The sequence below is a fragment of the Bos grunniens genome, chromosome 5 (genome assembly GCF_055505025.1).
Source record: "Bos grunniens cultivar Pamir isolate PY7600 chromosome 5, Bosgru_T2T1.0, whole genome shotgun sequence".
NCBI classification, from domain to species: Eukaryota; Metazoa; Chordata; class Mammalia; order Artiodactyla; family Bovidae; genus Bos; species Bos grunniens.
In genome coordinates, this window is record NC_141169.1 from 112,583,924 (window position 1) to 112,608,176 (window position 24,253).

General features: G+C 42.1%; 1 protein-coding gene across 4 annotated transcripts in view; it reads left to right on the forward strand.

Annotated features, from left to right (window-relative positions):
- GRAP2 (GRB2 related adaptor protein 2) overlaps positions 1-24,253 on the forward strand; it is a 68,151-nt gene that overhangs the window by 2,005 nt on the left and 41,893 nt on the right. For 2 of the 4 annotated variants that reach the window (XM_086402940.1, XM_086402941.1), the window contains exon 2: positions 307-24,126. The exons of the other annotated variants lie outside the window; for them this stretch is intronic. The gene's annotated coding sequence lies outside the window, so the exon portion shown is untranslated. The remainder of the gene's footprint in view (positions 1-306; positions 24,127-24,253) is intronic. 4 annotated transcript variants of the gene reach the window in all.

Here is a 24,253-nt window from a genome sequence, read left to right on the forward strand (position 1 = left end):
GATATTGTAAGAATAAATGAGTTAACATAGATATGAAATGGCTTAGGAAAAAGGTGCTGTGAAAACACAAGGTGATATCAGTATTAATGATTTCTTTGAATCTTGATCATTTTCTTCCCACCTTTTATACAAAATATATCTGACTTACTGCCTGAAGCCATCTCTTTTATGTCTTTGCCTTCTGGAGGGGCTGAAAATGAGCCTACTTCCCACATGTTTATTGATTCTCAGAGAATAACACCTGTAGGTTTTGGTGATTTGCAGGGCTTGTGCCTGAAACAGAGCTTGCTTCTTTTCCTCACTCAGGAAAAGTCTACAACCACTCCAGTATTCTTGCCTGGAGAATCCCATGGACAGAGGAGCCTGGCTGGCCACGGTCCATGGGATCGCAGAGAGTCGGACACGACTGAAGTGACTGAGCACGCACGCATTTAAACATGTGTTATTGTGGGTGATTCCATTGGGATTTCTTAAACAAGTTATAGTTGATACTTGATTAGTCTGAGGAACAGAGGCTTCATTTTTGTGCAGTCATGAAACTCAAAACTTGGTGAAGAATCTTTATGGCCTAAGTTATTTGAATCAAAGGATGAGACCGACTGACCCTCCTATTTGTCCACCTCAAGTACGTAACTCAGCATGTCTTGATCTACAAAGGAACAACACAGCCTCCTGTGCGTGCATCTTTTTTTGACCTCTTTACAGTTTCTTTGGAAAATGTAGCCTCATTTAACAAATGAATGTTTATTAACACATTGTACATTTACTACGTGTCAGGCCTTGTTCTAGGCACTGAGTTCTCTTCGACAATGTTAATATTACATTAGGTTTCAATGAACCAATGAACCAATGGGATATTCAGTAAGTAATTTTTAGAAGACAGATTAAAAAAATAAATCCATTCACAGCAAACATTTTGTAATTAAAAGAAATTATTACTAAGTACGTGAAGATTAAAGTCTTAAACTGCCCTCCAAAGAAGATATAAGACCTACGTCTTATGAACAAAGTGAAGAGAATGTCTAAACATAAAGAAAAGTTGAAATATTTGTACAGTGAATAATTCCATACTCACCTCCTAGATTCAACAGCTGCTAACTTTTTGACATATTTGTTCCACCTATATGTATCTCTTTCTAACTACTTGTAAGTTACAGACAAAATGATACTTCACCCCTAGATAATTCGGTACACATCAAAGAATAAGAACATTCTCCTACATAACTGCAATGCCATCATTATACCTAAGAAGATGAACAGTGATTCATTAATATCTAGTATCTAGACCATATCTAACCTTAACCATTTGTCCCCCAAATGTCTTCCATACCTTAAAAAAAATTAAGATCTAATTTTTTTTAAAGAAAAAAATATTTTTTTACATGAAGGCTTCATGTCTTTTATTCAACGTTAGTGTTTTTGAAAAGGTTAGGTGTTGTCTTGTTGAATGTTCTAATTTGTTTTTGCCTAGCGGTGTCATTTAATTTGTTCCTCTATCCTCAATATTTCCCATAAACTCCAAATTAGAAATAAAGCATTGATTACATTTCAATTGAACGCATTTTACAAGGTGCTCCATATTGTATCTCAACAGGAGACACTTAGTTCCAGATTGTCCCTCTATTTGTGACACTCAGTTTGATCGGGGCTCAAGGTAGTGATCTCAGTTCAGGGATCCTTTTGCAATTAACAAGTAGTCTGGCAAGATAATGCTTAGGCTTTGTGATGATATCCTGTTTCCCAACAAACCTCACTTAATGGCTTTAGGTGATAATCCTTTCCTAAATCAACTATTTGTTTGGGGGTCATATACATTTTCCGTATACTTTGAAGAAGGATTAGACATACACATTCATTGTTATCAGCAGCCACAGCAGATATTTGAGTGTTTTGTTAAGTTCAGGTAATAACAACCATGATGATGATGATAGTAATAAGTAACACTTACTGAGAGCTTGCTGTAGGTCTAGGTTTGAGAGCCAATCCTTCAGTTACTAACTAGGCCAATTGGGACAAGATACTTAGTCTTTCTATGTCTTAGGTTCTTTAGCTATAAAATGAGAGTGATAATGGTAGCTATCTTATCATACTGTTTTGAAGATTAAGTAATTTATACACATAAAGTTTCTGACACAGTATCTGTTATTGCTATTTGCCAAGAGCACTGTACCAGTGTTAACTCATTTTGCTTCTCCTAAGGGCGCAATGAAGCAAGGGCTAATATTACCCTTCTTTTGTAAGTGAGGAAACTGGGGTGCAGAGAGTTTAGGTCACTTGCACAAGGTCACTTAACTAGTATATGGTAGAGCCTTGATTTGAACCCAGGTGGTCTGATTCCAGAGCATTCTCTCCAAAGGCTTCTGACACATGGAATGAGAAGGAACAGAAATGGAACTGAACGAAAAGCAGCTACAGCCTGCCCCTACCCTGGCATCCTATCACCGCCCAAGTTTTAAGTTCTTTTGAGTTATTCAAAACCTGAGACTCTTGCTACCAAAATATATTTTAGGTTTTGTTCATCTGATAATAGCACTCTAGTAAGCATAGATGAGTATACTTATTGCAATTCTATAGTTTCAGGCTCTGTATAAGAAAGTCTAAGAGAAAGAGATAATGTTAAGACTGGAAAATGTAGAACTATTCAGTATAAAGGAAGAGGAAGGGGAAAAACTGAAAGGAATAATACAAGAAGGGAGTTATGAGACCTCAGAGTCTTGGGGCAGAAGATGACATTTTGATACAGTCAAGGGGAGAAAATGCCTCTCGTTTTTTACATTACTGTACTGTGTAAAATTTTACCACTAAAACACAAGAGTATAGCCATTGTCAGATTTATAAAAGACCACATTGGATTTCTTTATGGGATGATGGATGAGTCTTGATAGTAGGTAACTTCTCTGGTTGGTTATCTCGGTCACTCAGACATTCCATAAGTCAGTCTGTGTCTTTGGAAATACATAACTGCACGCAGAAAAGGCCTCACAAACCATTGGTCCCTACCCCTTCATTAGCATTAAAAAAGGATTCCAGTGCTGTCTTATTCACTCCTTCTATTGCTGCTACAGAAAGCTCTCAAGTATGATTTTCTAAAGAGAACTAAAAATAAATGAGAAAAAAAGTCCAACATTAATGTTTTTACGCATTTCCAACACAAGCATTGCTAAATTGGTCCTGCCTTTTTATGTTTTTAATGAAAAGCAGGCTAATTGATCAACTGGTCAAGAATAATACTTTTTCATTTGTTTTTCTCCACACCTCTCAGCCTTCCAGAACCACAGGCTTAATGTGGCAGCCTACAAATGGTTTACGATTTGTGTCTATTGTCTGGTGCTTTATGGGAAAACACTGGAAACACACTGCTGGAAACTCTGTAGGAACTCAGTAAATAATAAGCAGATAGTTCTCTTGCTAAATATGATTTTAAAGAAAAATCTTAAAATACCTAGGACATTCTACTAAGGAAGTACACTAGTAGGGAAAAAAAAAACCTGGTTGATTTATCATTTGAATTTTCATCTTCATTTTATAAGTTATAGACTTTTAGTAGTTTAGGGAGCAAAGCATGAGGTCAGATTAATTCCCCTCTCCCGAACAGATTTGTATTCTAAAAATGTGGATTATTGAATTGTAAAGCTAGCAAGGAGATCCCAACTACACATTAAATCTAAGAAAATTGTCATATTTTAATACATTATATCAACCTTTTACATTGATCATAAACATGTTGATATCCACAGCACAGAGGTTCTTACTGGTGGTGGTGAGGCTAAAGGAGCAGGGGAGTTTCAGAGACACATTTAGGAAGCTGATGAAAGCTATAGAAGCACCAGGGGTGGAAAAAAATATGCCTAGCATCATTCACACACACCTTTACACAGAATATTCAGTGGCTCATGGACACTCCCTGCCTCCCCCTCCACCACCGCCAACAGTGTCCATCCATATATCTTCAGAAGGAAAAACATGCTTTATATGGAATTCTTTTTTTTTTAACCTTACCTTTTTTTTTTTTTTTTAACCTGAGCCTTATAAAGTTTTAAAAAGCATTTTCACACATTATCTCGTTTGATCTGCCTATGATCTGTGAGGCAGGCAGACCACATATTTTGCCTCTCATGTTGCAGAGTGGGAAGGGCAAAGCTCGCAAGTTTAAGTGAGTTGCTCAAGGTAATTTTGCTAACGTCTACCAAGACATAGTACCAAGGCTGTGAAATTGTAGCCAGGGTTCCTTCTCCCACACTGGTCTGGGCACAGCATCAAGAAACTCTTGACGTGGGTTCTGGAAATCTGAATTCTGGCTTTATTGGAAATTACCTGCGTGACCTTGAACGTGACACTATAACCTCTCTGGGCCTCAGTTTCCTTCTCTGTTGAGTGAGAGGTTAGACCACATGTTCTCTGAAGCCCCTTCCGTTCTCTGTTGCAAACTATCTCATCCTCCTGCAGTCTGAGAGCAGAGAAAAATGACCTTTTCAGTGACAGATGGCAAGAACTTTCACCCTTCCCTGTAGGTCATAAGAGCTGGTGTCCGGTTCAGATGGGTTCCTTTCCAATGTCCAAATCCTGTTAGAAACTAGCAGCATGGATCCTGCTTTTGTGGGCTACTTGTGTGTCGTGCCGCTGGTTGCCTCCTTTTCCTGCAGGGCTGGCAGTCTCGCAACAATTTTGCTCCAACCCTGTGCTCTGCATCAGACAGACGTACCACGGTATTTTATGATCCCTCTTGGGTAGTTCAGGATATGATATGGAAATAAAGAATGCTGATGGACTTATTTGGGGCTGATAGAACTTATCCTTCTAAAAAGGTTATTTCTCTTGAAGGACGCACATCTTCCACCTGATTTTTCATCACTAACAGTTATTTCCTTTAACGTCTCTGAAATGTGCTTGGAAATTGGAGTTGAGAGAGAGCTAGCAGCACTGAACACAGATGCCCTGAGACGAGAAAGGATGTGACCAAACCCTTTCTTTTGGGAGATGGTTGAAGAATCTTTGAGTCAGTATAATTAGGACAAATTTGTGTGTTAGCCTTTGTTTCAGATTTCTAAAAAGTGTCCACAGTGCATGGATATACAAAACCCATGACACAGCCCCAGTTTTATTTTGGACTTCTCCAGGAAGATAAAACAAGCAGAAAATTCTCATGCTTTGGATGTCAGTAAACCAGGCTTTTGTAATATCAGTTGTCAAACGGTGGTGACTCAGAATCAAAGTTCTTCTACGCATCACAGGAACCACCCTGCTCTTAGTCTTCTGAAGCATCTGAGCCAAGAGCTATTAGCACAGACAGACTGGCTACCCCAGCAGCCAAAAAGGTGTCAGTCTCTATTTGTGATTAACAGCCAATGATAAAAAATCGGGGGCCCTGTCCTTTTGCTCACTGCATTTTCTACCTGAACGTCAGGCTGGAAAGTGGAATTGTATTAGCTTCTTGCCGAGAAGTGTATAATTTGCTCTGTCCCATGTCAGGTCATTGGACTGTGGGAGGTAATACTGTCCAGTGACACGAGTGGCAGAGCATGAACTTGGCTTCTGTGTTCTGCATTCTATTCTCAGCTTCGTGGGTGACTCAGAGTGCCCCATCCATGCCTCTGTTCTTTAAGCCACTACACAGGAGACTTAAGAAGAGCTGTGCATCGTTACCCCCAAAGATGTTTTTATCTTTGGTATAATATAAATGTGCAACCTCTCTTTTTTAAAAATGCATACCAGGGTGCTTTCTCATTTAAACTCATTTGTGGAATTTCTCTGTCTGAGATCAATGTTGTTAAATAGACAACTCATTCATTTTATAAACCAGAAGCTGTGTGATGTTGTGACTTGACACCGGTATACATGTACTTGTGTGCCTGGTTGTGTCTGACTCTTTGCTACCCTTGGTACCCTGCAAATATCCAAGTAAACAAAGAAGGAGATGTGTGAAATCGAAGAATCTCCCAGCTGGAGAGTAATTCCTAAGACCTGACACAAGGAAGATGGGGCTCTTAAATAGTGGCATCGACACAGAACTTTTTTTTTTTTTTTGGCTGCACCTGGATTTTTTGTCTCCACTGTGGAGTATGGGATCTCTAGTTGTGATATGTGGGATCTAGTTCTGTGACCAGGGATTGAACCCAGGCCCCCTGCACTGGGAGCATGGAGTCTTAGCCACTGGACCATCAGGGAAGTCCCCTGGACACACAACTTTTATTTTGAAATGCAAGATGTAGGGAAAAGTAAGATTTACTATACTAGCCAACTTTGTCAGCTCATATTATTTCATAAAGCAAAGGGTCAATTACGTGTTGTTATCATCAAGAGAACATACTGTAATGCTTTGTCATGTAGGCACTATAAAAAAAATATCACCTTGTCTGGTTACTTTAATTCATCTTTTGGCTGCCGTCAGCAGATATCCCCTCAGTCCCTAATTCAAGGACCCAGATGTACTGAGAACATTTAGGGTAATCAAAACAAAAAGAAAATGGGGCCCTTTCCTCTAAAGAGCTAACAAGCTATTAGGGGATCTAGGACGAGTGAAAGCAAATGCTTCCGCAGTGCCACCTCCTGAGGAAGAGGACTCAGGTGGGGCTTTGGAGGGAGGGCTTCCTGAAGGAGGTGGTTCTGCAGGCAGAGGAAGATGGCTTGGCAAAGGGACATAAGCTCTTCGCACTTCAAGGACATTGTAGGAGGAACAGAGTCTTCTTTGATGAAGACCTGTTTACCGTGCAAAAGACAAAGAGTCAAGAAGGCTCTTGGGATCCAGAAAGAAATTAAACTTGTGCTGCTGGAAACTCTACCTCAGACTCTTCTCAGATAACCTGTTCTTTTTTACTTCTCGTCATGTCCCCTTAACATCTTCTTTTTCAAGCATAAATATCCTTTGTTCTTTCAGCTATTCCTCTTGTGATGTGGTTTTACATGCTCTCATCATTTTAAGTGTTTACCTCTGGTGGACTATGATGTGAGGCATCTCTTAAATCATGGTGCTCAGAATGGGACAGGGCTCTCCAGGAGTGGTCTGACCAGTGCAGAATACCATGGAATAGTAACCTCCCTTGATCTATACCCTATACTTCTATTAATATGGCCCAAGATTTGCATTAGTCTTTTTGGCACTCAGTTAGTATGCTGACTCATTCTGAAACTGTGGTCAACTCATACCCATGAGTTCCCATGCTCTACTATGAAGCCAGTTCGTCCTTATTCTGTACTTACATTATTGGTTTTTTTTTTTTTTAAAGAAAAGAAAGAAAACCCTAGGCACAGAATTTTAAATGTAGAGATATTTAACTCTATTACACTTGATCCAAATGATAACAACCCATCAATATATTGATATTTCAGAGCTAGAGTGTTAGTTCTCCTTCCCCAAGGTGAATACTTATCTGCTGGCATAAGGGCAGAGCTAGTCTCAACACTGGCCTGAAGAGATCTCATAAGGGTCAGGACTTTATTATCTACATGTTTAGACAAACTAGTGAGCCTAAATCTTTCTAACTGTAAACTAGGAACAAATGTGAATGGGCCTTTCCTTACTGAGGATCTGCAGCAGTGAGTCAGATGTCTGCAAAGCTCCAAGTCAGAGTTACTCAGAGGCAGAGGAAATTTTTATATCAGGCTTTCGGCAGCTTTCAGGAGATTTGATTACCCTGATCGCTATACATTACAGTAAATAGCACTCATTTTTTGCAACTGGTTTATAGCCATAACTGAGTTATCTGATTCGAGGTTGCATTAACTTCATGTGGTGTCAGTATAATTTCAGCACGGAATAATTTGTCATTTGAGGCAGGTTCACGAATCTGTTTCTTTGCAAGGCCCCATTTAAAATGATCCTCCTTTCTCCATCCCCTTCCCTAGGCCTCCGCACCCCTAGCCTCTTCCTCCCTAAAACAAGGACTATGAAAACCTTGAAGTTCAGATTTGCATCAGGGTTTTGGAAACCTTTCCAAGTTCTGCCAAACTAACATAGCAGCTCACCAGTTTTTGCAGGTAGCTTGTATAATATTTATAATTTCAAGCGAATAGAAATGTCACATTTCAAAACGCATCTCTGAGAGCTGTTTTATTCTTTACAGAAAAACGCAAGAAACAGTCACATTTTTCTAGACTGTTCTTCTAATACAAATTTTAATCTTGCTCTCATGACCTTGTAACTATTACGATTCAAATAGCCCCTCCCCTACCTCTCACGAGTGATTTTGTTCTGGGGCCTTGCTGCTCAATGGAAGGTCTGGGAACCCGTGATATTGATACCACCTGGGAACCTGTTAGGACTGAGTATCAGATCCTGCCTGAAACTTGCCAAATCAGGATATGAACGTTTAAAAAAGTCCTTTTGTGATTCTCCTGCACAATAAGATCTTAGGAACACTGACCTAGAGTGAAGGGATTTCATCTCACTTTACCCCTTATGTTGTTAAACAAACCTTAACAAAATTCTATTTGGTGTTTATTACTAGTTTTGTGTTGTTAGTAGTCGCTTAGTCATATCTGATTCTTCTGTGACCCCGTGGACTTTAGCCCACCAGATTCCTCTGTCCATGGGATTTCCCAGGTAAGAATACTAGAGTAGGTTGCCATTTGCTCCTCCAGGGGATCTTCCTGACCCAGGGATTGAACCCCAGTCTCCTGCATTGGCAGGCAGGTTATTTACCACTGAACCACCTGGGAAACTCTTTTTAACTAGCTTAGAGCAGAGTTCGGAGAAGGCAATGGCAACCCACTCCAGTACTCATGCCTGAAAAATCCCATGGATGGAGGAGCCTGGTAGGCTGCAGTCCATTGGACACAACTGAGCGACTTCACTTTCACTTTTCACTTTCATGCATTGGAGAAGGAAGTGGCAACCCACTCCAGTGTTCTTGCCTGGAGAATCCCAGGGACGGGGGAGCCTGGTGGGCTGCCATCTATGGGGTCGCATAGAGTCGGACACGACTGAAGTGACTTAGCAACGGCAACAGCAGCAGAGCAGAGTTGTTAAATGTTTACCAGATTTAAACATTCCGACTTTTCCTCAAAGTATCTATAACTGACTTTAAAATGCTCTTGCCTTTCTGGGTTCTTGTAGAGCAAGAATTCTCAAAAGGGGGTAATTTTCATTCTTCTTTTGTTTTTGCCATGCCATGTGGCATACAGGATCTCAGTTCCCCAACCAGGGATTGAACTCATTTTTCCCTGCAGTGGAAGCACAGAGTTTGAACCACCTGACCGGCAGGGAAGTCCTTACGAAGGGCAATTTTGAAACACCCTCCCCATCAGAGACATTTGGCAATGCCTGGAGACATTTTTGTTTGTCACAATTTGGGGGTGGAGGAGAGGGGCTGCCTCTGGCATCTGGTGACTAGAAGCCAGCAATACTAGTTTTGGACCCTATAATGCACAGAATACCCCCCACCATAAAGACGGAACCAACCGTACATGTCAATAGCAACGAGATTGGGAAGGCCCATAGCAGAGGTATGTGGTTTGTAGAGAGGGACTCATGTGTGCAACGGTTCACAGCAGGATGCAGGAAAATGAAGCCATGTGGCGTGTCATCACCTGATAGGAGAAGAGCAAGGGGACTGGTAGTGGCCTGAGTTATGACGCTGGGAGCCTGGGGGTGGGAGGCCGGCGAGCAGAGAATCCAGCCACAGATGAGAGGAGAGATCTCAGAGAGCTTGTCGCCAATGCTCTGTGCACAGACTGCCTAGATAGCAGGGTTGCGGTTCAGAGACTGGACATCAAGTCTGAGCTGGGGGTGGGGGGTGGTATTGCTGAAACAAAGCTTCAGTCCTAGACTGGATACGTTATGTGATCCCAAAATCACATTAGACCTGGAAAGCAAGAAAGGATTTCCGGTGTTATCATAGGAAGACTTGGGTGGATTTCTGGTAAATCCAGTAAGAGATAGACTTAGGTGCAAGGCAGAACCCCACTTGTTAGAACTGGACACCTCAGAGCCAGCCTAGCAGCAGGGGATGACCTGATGACAGTTAGCTGAGCTCTTAGCTAGAGTGAACTTTTTAAATCCCTTCCAACCAAGAAGAGCCTTAGGGCTGAGAGTACAGTGTGGCTGACTTGCAGGAAGAGGTCAAGGGCTTCCAGCTATGGAGTAAGGTGGACAAGAAGCAAGTCGGCTCCTGGCATTGGCTGCTGAAAATTCATAGGATAAGAACTGGCTAGAACTTGAGAGATCCTCTGAGTCATTTCCCTACTGCACAGCACCTAACTCATTTCAGAAAGGTGGCCTACTCTTCAACTGTAACATTTTCAAAGAAAGATTGCTTTAAAAAATTTTTTTATTTGGCTGTGATGGGTCTTAGTTGTGGCACTCAGGATCTTCGTGGCATCATGCGAGATCTTTCGTTTTGGCCACGGACTCTCTAGTTGTGGCACATGAGCTCAATACTTACAGCAGGTGGGCTTAGTTGCTCTGCGGCACGTGGGATCTTAGGTCCCTGACCAGGGACTGAACCCATGTCCCTGCATTGCAAGCTGGATTCTTAACTACTGGACCACCAGGGAAGTCCCCCTAAGAAACATTTATTAAGGACCTGTGTTGATGCCTTATAAACCATCTAAGTCAAAACTGCTTCTGCATTCCTAATCTTGTACCTCCTTACCAGACGTAAGTTGACTTTCTTTCATCCTACCCTTCATATGCTGTGCTTTCTAACATTCGGCAATGGTAAACAAGACCAACTTACCTTCGCAGCTGCCAAAACCAGCCTTCCCTTCTCCAAGCTCTTTAGCTCAATTTCCCTCAATTTCATTAGCGTGTCACCCTGAGAGTCTCTACCCAACCTCTTAATCCCTTTGTTATTCTCTGGACCCTCTCCAAGTGCTGCCTGTTTGTGATAGACACCACCAAAATGTATTTATTAAATATACACTGTATGTGTGGACTGCCCTTTTGACAGTGGAGGCAAAGGAGACAGAATAGAAAAGGATATACATGGTTTTGTTGGTTTTTATCTGTCTCTTTTCTCTCCAAGGAGGTGTCCGTCTTTGCCGAGTTCATAGTCCGGCCTTGGAACAACAGTCCTTAGGCCAAGTTCCTTTGTAAAACTTTAGTTGTCCTGCAAATGCTTTCTCTGTGACCTTCACCTAAGGACAATAGAGTGCACTATCATATAAAATAGGTCTGATGTGACTTTAACTGTAAATAAAGCTGGGATAAATGCATTTGTTCAGTTCCAGGGAAGGCATTATACTGCCACGTGGATTTTCTTTCAAATAAGCTGCAAAACAAAGTTCCTTTCCACATAAAGGGATTTATTCAACTGAATGCACTTGCCTTGTTGCAACTGGATTAATTTCATTTCACATCATGTCTCTAAGTAGAAAAGTAAACTGATTTGCAGCAAGCTAAATGGATATGTTGATACATCCTACGTCAGTAAGATTTATTCCAGCTAGATTACAATCACAGTCCATTGGTTGCTTTAGCTTCTATTAAGTAGTTGCAAAAGTGCACCATTTCAGTGTGTGCACTGAAAAACAGTTTATCAAAGTCACGATATATGGGAATGCTATAGAATGAGAGAACATGCAGATGTGTAAAGTGAGAAAAATGTTATAAAAAATTTGTCACTCTATATCCATGTTCAATATTTTTATCCATGTTTTTATATATTATTAAATATCCATGTTCTAAAAGCCACCATCTTAGATTTTTGAATTGTGTTTCTCATGGCACCATTCGATATACACGCAAGCCAACACTTGGTGAACAAGGGTGAACGAGTATTGGCCATGGGCTGGCTGGCTGTTCACCGCAGCGCCAGGGACCACCGCCCACCCAGTACCGGACCCCACCCCCTCACCCCATCCTGTACTTCCTGTTGCACTCTTGCCTCTTCTGTGTCTCTCTCCATTTCCGCAACTGCTATCTTACCATCCTCCTGGGATTCTCAATCTCTATCTGTTTTAGGACCCTCCTTTCATCTCTCCCAAATTGCTGACTTTATCTTGGCTTGTGCTTCTAGCACAATAAAGCTCCCAGTGGAAATCTGTCTGATTTCTATAGCTAGTAGCTTCTATAACCAGTAGTTATTTTCAAAAGGAAATAGCTTCTGGAGATGAGTCTGTGGTGTCACAGGGCTGTTATATGGATCAAATGTAATAATGTGTATTAAAAAAGCCACTTGTAAACTGTAACATGCTCTCTGAAAGTAAATTATTACTGGATTATATGACTTTAGGGTTTCAAAAGCAGCTGGATGATATATAAAAGTTCAGTAAGACTTGGTAACCCAGTTGGAAAAGAAAATTAGAGAATTTGGGGCATTGAACCCTTCCATCAGTAAGCTAGAAGTCTTTAACATTTTTTACAGTCAAAGCACACCCATCCCATTGAGAACACACACTCTGGTCCAAGGACTGTGTCTGTTCACCATTCTGGAACTAGGCCTTCACTCTTACCTGAGTATCCCCACCCCCCATAGTCACCTTTCGAAATGCCAGCCAACCTTCAAAGGTGAGACCCAAACCCGGTCTCTCTCCCCAGTTCTTCCCCAGACAGAATTCATCTCTTTGTCCCCAGCACTCCAGTTCAGTTCAGTTGCTCAGTCATGTCTGACTCTTTGCAACCCCATGAATCACAGCACACCAGGCCTCCCTGTCCATCACCAACTCCCGGAGTTCACTCAGTTTCACGTCCATCGAGTCAGTGATGCCATCCGGCCATCTCATCCTCTGTCGTCCCCTTCTCCTCCTGACCCCAATCCCTCCCAGCATCAGAGCCTTTTTCAATGAGTCAGCTCTTCACATGAGGTGGCCAAAGTACTGGAGTTTCAGCTTTAGCATCATTCCTTGCAAAGAAATCCCAGGGCTGATCTCCTTCAGAATGGACTGGTTGGATCTCCTTGCAGTCCAAGGGACTCTCAAGAGTCTTCTCCAATACCACAGTTCAAAGCATCAATTCTTCGGTGCTCAGCTTTCTTCACAGTCCAACTCTCACATCCATACACTTATGTCAGCCTTAAATTATGTATGTGGGTGTCCATCTCCCTGTGACTTGCTGAAGAACACAGCCATCCTAGCGTTTGTCAGGCCCACCCCTCCCCAACAGCTCAAAGTAAAGTGGCTAGAGGATAAAGCAGAGAATTCCACGGGCCAAAAATGTCCTACAAAAAAGCTTTATCCCTGGAGGCTGGTCCCAGATACAAAAATGTCCTCACTTGAGCAACTAACTGTAGGACCCTCTGCAATGAAACAAAGTCTATTAAATAGACATAAAAAAAACCCTGTGAGTGGAGGGTACATGGAGGTTTCTTACTCTTTTTCATACTTTTCATTTGCATAGTTCATGTTTTTAAATGAATATAAAAGACCCCATCCTATTTAAAAGTTACTGAATTGAATAACTTATTTTCATTCTAACTTGATTTTCAGCCACAATGTTTTCCTGTAGTTTAAATGAGAAAAGCCATCCTTCGCATCCCAGCTTAGCTATATTTTATCTACTGAATACGGTACCCATTCAGATCAATAGCCCATGGACTGTATTCTACACAATTCCACCTTGCATTGCACCCGTAATTGAAAGGAACTCGGTGTGCAAAGTGTGGGGCTCTTGGAGAATGAAAAGTACTACCCTTTAGCACATTTTAAAAAATCCTTGGGCTGTTCTATTATTTTAACACTTTACCTTTGGCAGAGCAGAAAGTCTTTTTTAGGAATCATCTCTAAAATGATTAACCATGTTACTATTGCCAAGTACACATTAGGTGCTCAATAAATATTTTTAAAATAAGTGAAAATACTGTGCCCTTCAAAACAAAAGATAACTCCAGTCATTTCAAACAGACAGCAATGGATATGGTTTCCAGCTGTTGCTCTTTTGTGTTCATTAGAAATCATAGAAAAATGGAAATTTGTGGGAAAGATCAAACCTTTTATGAAACTGCATTGATGAGCGCAGATTGTAATTTTGTTTATAGTGATTTAATGTACAGTTGCTTGAGGGATTTATTGTTATCACGGATTAAAGCTGTGTTGTTACTATAATAGAAGATTGGCCCAGAGCCCTCATCTGATGCCAGCTCTTCAGCATTGCCTCTGTTCTTTCATCAGCAGCCCAGTGCACTGCCCTCCCCCCAGCTTTGTGAGCTACAGCCCTGGCACAGACCCCTCACTTAAAACTCCAGCCAATTTCCCTAACTACACACTTTCTCCCTTCACCTGCCAGATGCTTCTTGTTCTGAGACTGCACCTTGAAGTCGGAGGCTTTCAATGAGTTAAAAAGGGAAATATAGAATTACCTAGCTTATCAGTATTTTAAGTATTCTTGTAGACTTAAATGAGAGTTCTTGTACAAAACCACTTGAACTATTTCTTAAGATATGCTAATTTTTTTTCTCTCTTTGATTGAACTGTTGACCTTCTGGGTATGTGACTGGTTATTACCTCAAGTATGTTTGGAACTTTCTTGCCCTAACCATTCTACAAGGTAATTAGCGTGAAGACATTATTGTAGGAGCATGTCACCTTGGGCTGGGATCTCACTAATAGAGCAGAACTGTGCCTACTCTGTGCTCCAAAAAATCTCTAAGAAAAATCCACAGCATTGAGGGAAAGGTTAAAATTGCTGATTTCGTGGGCTGTCTCTTACCCATATATTTAATTTGTAGAAGGATCCAAACATAGGGAGGATTGTGGTTCTTCTGTTTGAAAAATGAAAGCAACTCTGTTTTCTCAGAACTCCGCTTATGCAACGTGGCTGCTCTCACAGCACTGGGTCAACCAAAACCAAAATAAGACATTTCAGAGCTCTTGCTTCCCCACCACCTCCCTCCAACAAAGAAATACATAGCATTTGAGGATATAATCCCATGCAATGACAGATGTTACAGAGAATGACTGTCCTCTGGGAGGTAATTAACATATATGAGGAAACTGAGGCCCAGGGAGGTGCAATAACTCACAGGTAATCCACATTCCTTCTTGAGCTCTCCTGTCTCTTCCACTGTAGAAGGAGCTCTTTGCTTTCTGAATTGAAAACCATTTCATGTTGCCTGCTCAGTTATTTCAGTAAATGCTCCTAAGTTTGGGACCCATCCCAACTGTTATAAAACCTTATATGAGTAATAATGAGGCTCTTCAATCCTAGGATCCCCAAGGTGATCATTTCTAGTTCATCGCAGGGCACTTTGGATGCCCAAGTCAGACCCTAAGTGATGGGACAAGCCTGCCTGATTCTACCATCTGCTTCATTTATAAGTCTATAATGTGTCAATATGCAGTGATGTGTCACATAAACAATAATTTCTCATTATTATAATAACATTTTTCTTTACTAGCAACAATATTTCTGACCTGATCTGTTCTTGTCCTGGCTGCGTGTGCAAGCCAAGCCTTGTTTGCCTCTGCAACGTATTAATAATGTATTAATTATCTTCCCAGTGCTGCCCCAAAAAGGAACAGAGAGGATTTATCTAAATCATGAAACATGAAATGAAGCTAACACTGCGTTAATTATATTTTAGGGTAGTCTCAGCGTTAGGTAGGGTAGCAAAATTTTGGCCTAATTTTTGACAGAAGATGGAAAGCACTACTCAATTAACAAGGCATTTGTTTAGTACCTACTGTGCACAAATTTCAAGAGACTAAGAGGGAGGGAATTGGCCAATTTAGTTTTATAGTCTTAGTTCAAAGCAATAAAGGGTAAGGTAATATAAGAATTTTGGTTTAGTGTCAATTAGCTTAAGTATTAATATATTAGACTGCACCATTCAAAACTGACAATGTCTGACAGTTTTTTTTTTACCAAAAGAAGTGGCAGTTTCATATGATTCAGCCTAACATTAAGGGACTCTTGTCATACTGTATCAGCTTCTAAAACATCATAGTGCTCACTCTATTTTTAAATGAAATGATTCAAGTTGAAGCTGTCATTATTAGAAAATCAGTAGAAAGTAAATATAGGTCAGGGATTTGACTCCCGTTTCTCATATTCATTTATTTTTTAGACTCAAAAGCAACATATATTTTGTAGTTTTAAAGTGATTTGGGGAGGATTGTTTCTTTGTTTTTACTGCCTTAGGGAATTCTGTTGATTGGGTTGAGTCATGGACGCTGCTACTTGTTCTTCAAGTGATATTCCTCAGCTCAGTTCTTCAGGCCATTTCCTTTATGATCTTCATGCAAAACTACCTATCTCCCTGCTTCTCTGCAGACATGTTTGATTGCAGAACTCTCTGCTTATATATGTATATATATTTCTTTATGAGAGATAAAAATCTTAATATCCAATTTTGCCAATCTGTCCCTGAATAACAGATTACTGATCAGTCAGAACAGGTTACTGCATATGTATTTCACTAACAAATATTTATCAAAAATCTATTTTGTGCAAGCAGTGGAGTGACTCTCTGTCAAATATAAAGTTGTATGAACAAAGTGCATGCATTAATATACATATAAACTTCAGTTCAGTTCAGTTCAGTCGCTCAGTCATGTCCAACTCTTTGCGACCCCATGAATCACAGCACTCCAGGCCTCCCTGTCCATCACCAACTCCCGGGGTTCACCCCAAACTCATGTCCATCGAGTCGGTGATGCCATCCAACCATCTCATCCTCTGTCGTCCCCTTCTCCTCCTGCCCCCAATCCCTTCCAGCATCAGGGTATTTTCCAATGAGTCAACTCTTCGCATGAGGTGGCCAAAGTATTGGCATTTCAGCTTCAGCATTAGTCCTTCCAATGAACACCCAGGGCTGATCTCCTTTAGAATGGACTGGTTGGATCTCCTTGCAGTCCAAGGGACTCTCAAGAGTCTTCTCCAACACCACAGTTCAAAAGCATCAATTCTTTGGCGCTCAGCTTTCTTCACAGTCCAATTCTCACATCCATACATGACCACTGGAAAAACCATAGCCTTGACTAGACGGACCTTTGTTGGCAAAGTAATGTCTCTGCTTTTTAATATGCCATCTAGGTTGGTCATAACTTTCCTTCCAAGGAATAAGCGTCTTTTAATTTCATGGCTGCAGTCACCATCTGCAGTGATTTTGGTGCAAACTAAATACCAGGAACCACTCTTAGCCTTTGACTTTTTAGTCTGTTTAACCCTACCCAAGATAGGTACATGGTTATATCCTTTTTAAAGATGAGGAAACTAAGGCCAGAAGAGGTTAAGTGTGCTTCTATCACGCAAACCTTTGACCAACCATTGTTCTGGTTATTGTGGAAACCCGAGGTTAGGAAGCAAGTGCTTTTCCCAGACCATGAAATTACAGTGGGACAAATTAGCAGTGACTTCTGATGCCCTAAAATGGTAAATAGCAACACAGACCGACCTGTGCACAATGACACAAAACACTCATGCCTGTCACCCTGGGTTTCCTCCCAGCTCAGAACACCCCTCGAGGCCCCGGGGCACATGGGGACGCATGCCACACGCGCTGACCAGAGCTTTCTTGCAGAGTCACATCTTACCCCAAATCTTATCACAACGCTGCCGACTGTCGGGCTCTATCAAGAAAATGTGCACTCATCTTCCCGTTATGCCCAACGTGTGAACACTGATAACACATCTAAATTCGAAGAAAATCAACAGAAGTCATCTCAGTCAACCTGAAAAATCTAGTGACTCATTCACACCTTTTTCACAGGGCTTCTGCGGGCACTGGCTTCTCCTGAGCCAGCCTCCAGGCTCCTGCAGCCCCAGAGTAGCTCAGGGCTGGAGAGCTCGGCAGGTCAAATGAGTGCTGACTCTCTCCTGCACAGACGGCAGGGTTGCTCAACCAGCGGCCCCTGCTCTGTGCTGCCGGTAACCCCATCGCTTCTGTCCCCCAGGCCTGCTGAACAAGGTTGCCTTGGGAAAAAGTAGCAGGAGGAAGATGCTGGCTTTTCAGCCCCAAGAATAAATTCCATCACTCTGAAAGTAAAACCATGATATCTAAATTTGATTCGACTTATGTCAGGTCTGATAAATACGTGCACACATGTAGATCCTTAAACCATGTACGTCGACTCCCCAAAACAAAACCACTTTCTCATCAGGAAGACAAGGTCTGGTAGACCAGTTCACCAGAATGAAGAACAGAAAAATTTTATTTTTTTTGTTATTGGATTTATTTTTTGGATATTCTAATTTACACATATACATACACACACACACACACACACACACACACACACACACACACACACACATTGGTATAATCCAGCCCACAGGACAGTTAATTGCCTTGGCAAGGATGGACAATTACGATTTTGTTTAAATTTAAACTGGTCCCATTAACTTAGTGAGCTTGGCTTTAGGCATCCATCCTCAGATGGATTTCAGCCTCAAGCCGGCAGTAAGCAGAGTAGGTGGGCTTCCCTGGTGGCTCAGATGGTAAGGAATCTGCTTGCAATGTGGGAGACCTGGACTCAATCCCTGGGTTGGGAAAATCCCCTGGAGGAGGGTATGGCAACCCACTCCAGTATTCTTGCCTGGAGAATCCCCATGGACAGAGGAGACTGGTGGGCTGCAATCCATGGGGTTGCAAAGAGTCAGACACGACCGAGTGACTAAGCACAGCACAGCACACTAGTGGTAAAGAACCCACCTGCCAATGCAGGAGACAAAAGAGACTTGGGTTCGATCCCTGGGTTGGGAAGATCCCCTGGAGGAGGGCATGGCAACCCATTCTGGTATTCTTGCTTGGAGAATCCCCATGGACAAAAGAGCCTACAGTTGGTCTATGGTCTGCAGTTCATGGGGCCACAAAGAGTTGGACACAAGTGAGCGACTGAGCACACACACGTCTTCCAGCTGTGCAACCCAGGGTAGTTACTTATCCACCCCATGCCTCTACTTTCTCACCTGTAAAATGGGAATAATGTAACTAAACTAACCCACCTGGGTTTGTTAAAAAGGTTAGATGAAATTATAAATGGTGAAGCATTGAGAACAATGCAAGCTCTCAAGACAAGGGAGTTTTTTGTAACAGTAACTTGAAATGGGTTCACACATCCCAATAGGAAACTCTTGAATTCTCTTTTATTTTTAAGTTTAATCTTTTTTTATTTTTTGGCCACACCACGCAGCTTGCAGGATCTTAGTTCCCCGACCAGGGTTCAAACCCAGGCCTCCGGCAGTGGAAGTGTGAATTCCGAACGACTGGACTGCCGGGGAATTCCCATAACTTTCATCTTTGTAGCACTTAATTTCTTATTTCTCCTTTTTTTATGTATGTGCAGAATGAAGGTGTTTAGTCATCCTTGGAATACAATCTTTCCTTTCATTAAAAACCATTATTAAGTGTCTTCAAGCTCCTTTTCTGCAGTAAATGATCCAGATTACTTAATTGTTCTGTTTTACATGCGTTAATCATTTATTTGAACTTCTCAACAATCTCTGAATTTAGTACATGCAGAAATATTGTCTAGAATAATTTGGCTTTGGAACCCCTTATCAGCTTCAGTCCATTAGCTCAAGTGTTTAAAATTAATGTTAATATGCTCAAAGTGAAGTTCTTTACCATATTTGTCAGTTGCTTTTATTATGTCATATTGCAATAGTCATGGAATTCTCAAATGCATAGTTTAGGAGAAGCCAAACCAGACAAGATGATAAGCCATCCATTCATTCATCAAATATTAATATTTGTTGAGGGGCTACTATGTGCCAGGTACTGTGCTATTCTCTAAGATTACAAATAAAACACACCCTGCTTAGAGGAGCTTATAGTTTGGAAGAGAAGACACAGAAGTAAACAAAGCATGGCCAAGATCTTTCATCTGATGCTGTACTTGAAGTCAGAAGGTGCCAGGATAACCTCGGAGCAAAAGGGAGGAAGAACTCAGCACTGCCCTGGTGGCTCGGATGGTAAAAAATTTGTCTGCAACGCAGGAGACACAGGTTCGACCTCTGGGTTGGGAAGATCCCCTGAAGTAGGAAATGGCAACCCACTCCAGTATTCTTGCCTGGAAAATCCCATGGACAGAGGAGTCTGTGGGCAACAGTCCATGGGGTCACAAAGAGTCAGACAATTAGCACTTTGGTAGATCTAGCAAGGCTGCACAGAGAAGGTGACTTTTGAGCCTTTTTTTTTTTTTTAGTATTCAGTTCAGTTCAGTTGCTCGTCTGTGTCCGACTCTTAGCGACCCCATGGACTGCAGTACCCCAGGCTTCCCCATCCATGCACTGTGTTTTCAGTTTTTATGAAAAAGCTGTAGCAATCCATACATAGGGATCTCAGTGAGACAGCCTAACTTCTTGAGGTTTCAGGTTTGTTTGTCATAAAATGGTACCCCCTTCATCCTAAGCTCATGGCCAGTTTTAGTTATCCATGTTATCATTGATGAATTCCATTCTTTAATCATCTTGCTCAGTTCAGTTCAGGCACTCAGTCATGTCCGACTCTCTGCAACCCCATGGACTGCAGCACCCCAGGCTTCCCTGACTATCACCAACTCCCTGAGTTTACTCAAACTCATGTCCGTCAATTCATGTCCGTCAAGTCAGTGATGCCATCCAACCATCTCATCCTCTGTCATCCCCATACTCCAATTAAAAAATAAATTAAAAATAAATAAAGACCCAGTAGAGAGGGGTGCCAGTTTTGGGGAATAGGAGGAGAAGAGAGAGAGGCGCTCGGAAGGACGCAGAGGTTTCCAGGGTGGACCACTATGCGGGCCACAGGGCCATACTGTGCCCAAACGGAGCAAACGCAAGTGGCACAAATCCTTCTAGAAATGCTCCTCGAAGACTTGTTAAAGGTCAGCAGGGAATGTCAATGTCATATGCAAAGAGTAATATACGTATATTCCCTATTAGTTATTCTTTTCAAAAGACCCCTTAATATATGTTACTTACATGAGCTAAGATAATACTGATGTGGGAGTCTTAATGTTTAATTTTCCGGAAATTGATTTTCTAGGTACAATAAGATATTAGCATTGTTTCAGTTATCTGTGCCTGATAACTACTTAGATATCTACTTATTCATTTACTTGGTTATTATCAGTCTCTCCACCCCCCTCCTCACTAGAGGACAAGCTCCAAAGATCAAAGACTTTGCCTCTTCTGTCCACATCCGCATCCCCAGCACCTAAAACAGTGTTTGGCTAATGGTAGGTGCTCGGTAAATATTTATTTGTTGAGTAAATGAATGCATTTCCATGTGGGCAAAAAAGAAATCATCATATCCTTTACTAATGAGGAAAGAAAAGAAAAAAACCCTGGACTTACAGCAATTTTTCATGAACAGATCCAATTTTGCAAAAATGAAACTGACGTTTAAAAGATATTTTTCTTCCTGAAGCTCTGCTTCTGGGAAAATCACAGCTGCCAGCTTAGATGGTGGTTTTAACTGCCCAGTTTCAAATTCTGCACAGTTAAAAAACTGCCCAGCTACAAATTGGCAGAGCTCAGCTTCCTTAAATGCTGTTGGATCAGTAAGGAAACGGTGATTTTCCTTATTGATTTCATGCCAGTTCCTTTTTTGTGAAAATTCCCATGTGCTGTTCAATGGAACATGTACAAGAAAACCTGAACAGTGGGGGCCAGAAATTAAATAGGTCCCTCATGTTCCTCTCTGATCAGGTGATGTCAAAACCTTTCTACTTTCAGGATGAAGCGTTCAATTGTTTTCCCCTTTAAATTTAGCAGAGAGCTTATTGCCCCTGGTGGACTACACATATGCTCCTTCTGATCTGTGAAATAACTCATTCCTGGATGAACTTTAAGCTCCCAAATAGCGCATGTAAAATACTGTTTATGAAACGTGGGAGAAATGTTTCACGTTCTCATTACTCCAGCACAGTTGCACCAAACCATTCTCTCCAAGGTTCCATTTTTCCCGAGAAGAAGGAAAAACAGGGACTTCCCTGGCGGTTCAGTGGCTGGGACTAGGTGCTTCCATTGCAGGGGGTCCCAGTTTCAATCCCTAGTCAGGGAACCAGATCCCACATGCTACAGCTAAGACCTGGCACAGTTTATTAAATAAATAAATATTTTTTAAAAAACTTCAACATCACTATGATAACAGTAATAGTAAGCACACTTCTGATGGATTTTATTCAATAGTCTCATAGAGGCTGCAATGTAGAAAACCCATCATCAGCAAAAAAACTTCCCATGAACTGGATACTATGCCAGGTCCACACCCTGCAAGGAGGAATGAGGCATGGTTCCTATCCCCTGGGGCTCACAAGTTAGCCAAGGGCAAGAAGACCAGAACCACAGGGCAAATTGAATAGTTACTAATGAACTACATGGTCAGTGAGCGCTCCACGGGATTCAGGAAAGGACAGGGGTCATCAGACAGCGTTCCCAGAGGAGATGGACTTGAATTTGAGTTGGACCTTTAGTGGGGAGGCTGCACTGAGATAGAGAAGAGTGCTAGGAACACTCCTGGATGCCTTTGCTAGGAGTTCCAGCTGGCAGAGGTGCAGGTTGTAGCAGCTAAGGTAGGGGGCAAGATCAGGGGTGGTCTTGAATGCCACTCTAAGATCCGGGGGCTTGATTCTCGAAGTAAAGTGGAATCCTTGAGAATTTTTGAGCAGAAAGGATGTGAGCTAAGCAATGCTTCACAGAAATTAAATCAAACAGAGATCTGTGCTATAAATTTAACTGGGGGTCTTCAGAATTGCGATAATGAGACTGTGACCCAGGCTGAAGACAATAGGGCATCTCCATCACGCAGCACTTCTTAGTGATTCTACGAAACTGCACTCTAGCTGACTCCATACTGAAAGATGGTGAGTGATTCTGTGATCCTGAATGCTGCTCGGAAGAGGTCTCATTCCTTTCGTGCCCCACGGTGTGTAAATGGACCAGAGCCAGGTTTGGTCTATCTGCAAACCTCAGAAAATCTAGGTAACTTAGAGAATAAAAGCTGGGAGGGTTCTTAGAGCCCTCAGAGTCCACCCCTTGGTGTACCCATCCAGAGGCCAGCCCTTGGTCAGGTTCACCCAGCTCGTCAATGTCAGGCTAAGGGCATGACCAGAGCTCCTGACTACACTCCAGCAAAGCTTCTGCAGCTGGTCCAAATTCTTTTTTGAGGTGTGCGTATACACATTCTGACAGAATCCAGAAAAATCAGGGCCCTAACTGAGACAGTGGAAGCTACTTTCCTTGACTCCCCCCAGTATCCTCCCCCCAGATCCAGTCCCTGCCTGAGCCCCCTCTTCATTCCTGCCAACCCCCTGCCTCCATGATTTCCTGCAGCATCCTCTGGCTTCTGGTTCTCTACTCACATCCTGTTGTTTCTTGTGTCTTGCCTCGGATTGTGCTGTCTTCTTTGTCCAGAACCCTTACCACCTTCAGGAGACACCCCCACAAACACCCAGCCTCAGCTCCTCCCATAGGTGGGCTAAGTTCTCTCTCCCTGGAGCTCTGTGCTGCCCTATACAAGACTCTATCTCTGTGTCTCTTAGATGTCTTATAATTGCCTGTTCCTGTGCCTGCCTCCCTCCCTTCAACTGTGAGCTCCCTGAGGGCAGGGACTTCGTATGCATCACCAAACACCCAGCTTCTAGCTCAGTGCCTGGCACCCAAGAAGCATTCAAGTGTCTGATGAATGAATGAATAGCATTTGCCTTAGTGCATTCATGTAACAAATATTTATTGAGCAGTTACTTATGATCAGTACTGTGGTATTCACACTTACGTGTCAGTATATACCAACACACTCAAGCTCCAAATTATGCACTGGTAAGTTATACACGTGGCATGTTCACAGGCACACGCAGCAGAGACCGTGTACGTATCTACAAACACCAGAGCTGGCAAATGCAGTAAAGTGCGTGCCAGATGTCTCTGAAATTTGCAAAGAACCAAGAACCAAAAATGACAGTTAGCTCCATAAGCCCTCTAAAAGAAAAGAGAAAAAGTGTAAAAGAACAAAAGAGCAGAAGGAAGTGGCTATGGGGTTTTTTTTCTATGCACTTGAGCCGGGGGTGGGGAAGATTTATAAAAGCATTCTATGCTGGGCAGGTTCATAAAAGCCTGAGTTCCTCAAGGGCTGGTTTTAGGAGCTGTTAGGAAAATTCACTACCATGCATGAGTCGGGGGATTGCTTTTTATTCCACTGGAAACTGTTAATGAGGACGCCATTAGCGGCCCCTTCTCAATTTGCCTGATAGAGACAGCGGGTTCACCTGAGCAATTCTGGAACCTGATCACTGCCAATTAGGGGAGCATTGTCTGGCTGACATAATCAAGTGAGTATAAATATATTTATCATGATTGGAGTGGGAAAGGGAGAGCAGAAAGATTGAGGCAGAAGCTGCCGCCCCTTGCCTGGCCCCAACCTGGATCTAACTCAGCGTGTCTGTCACCCAGCGCTCA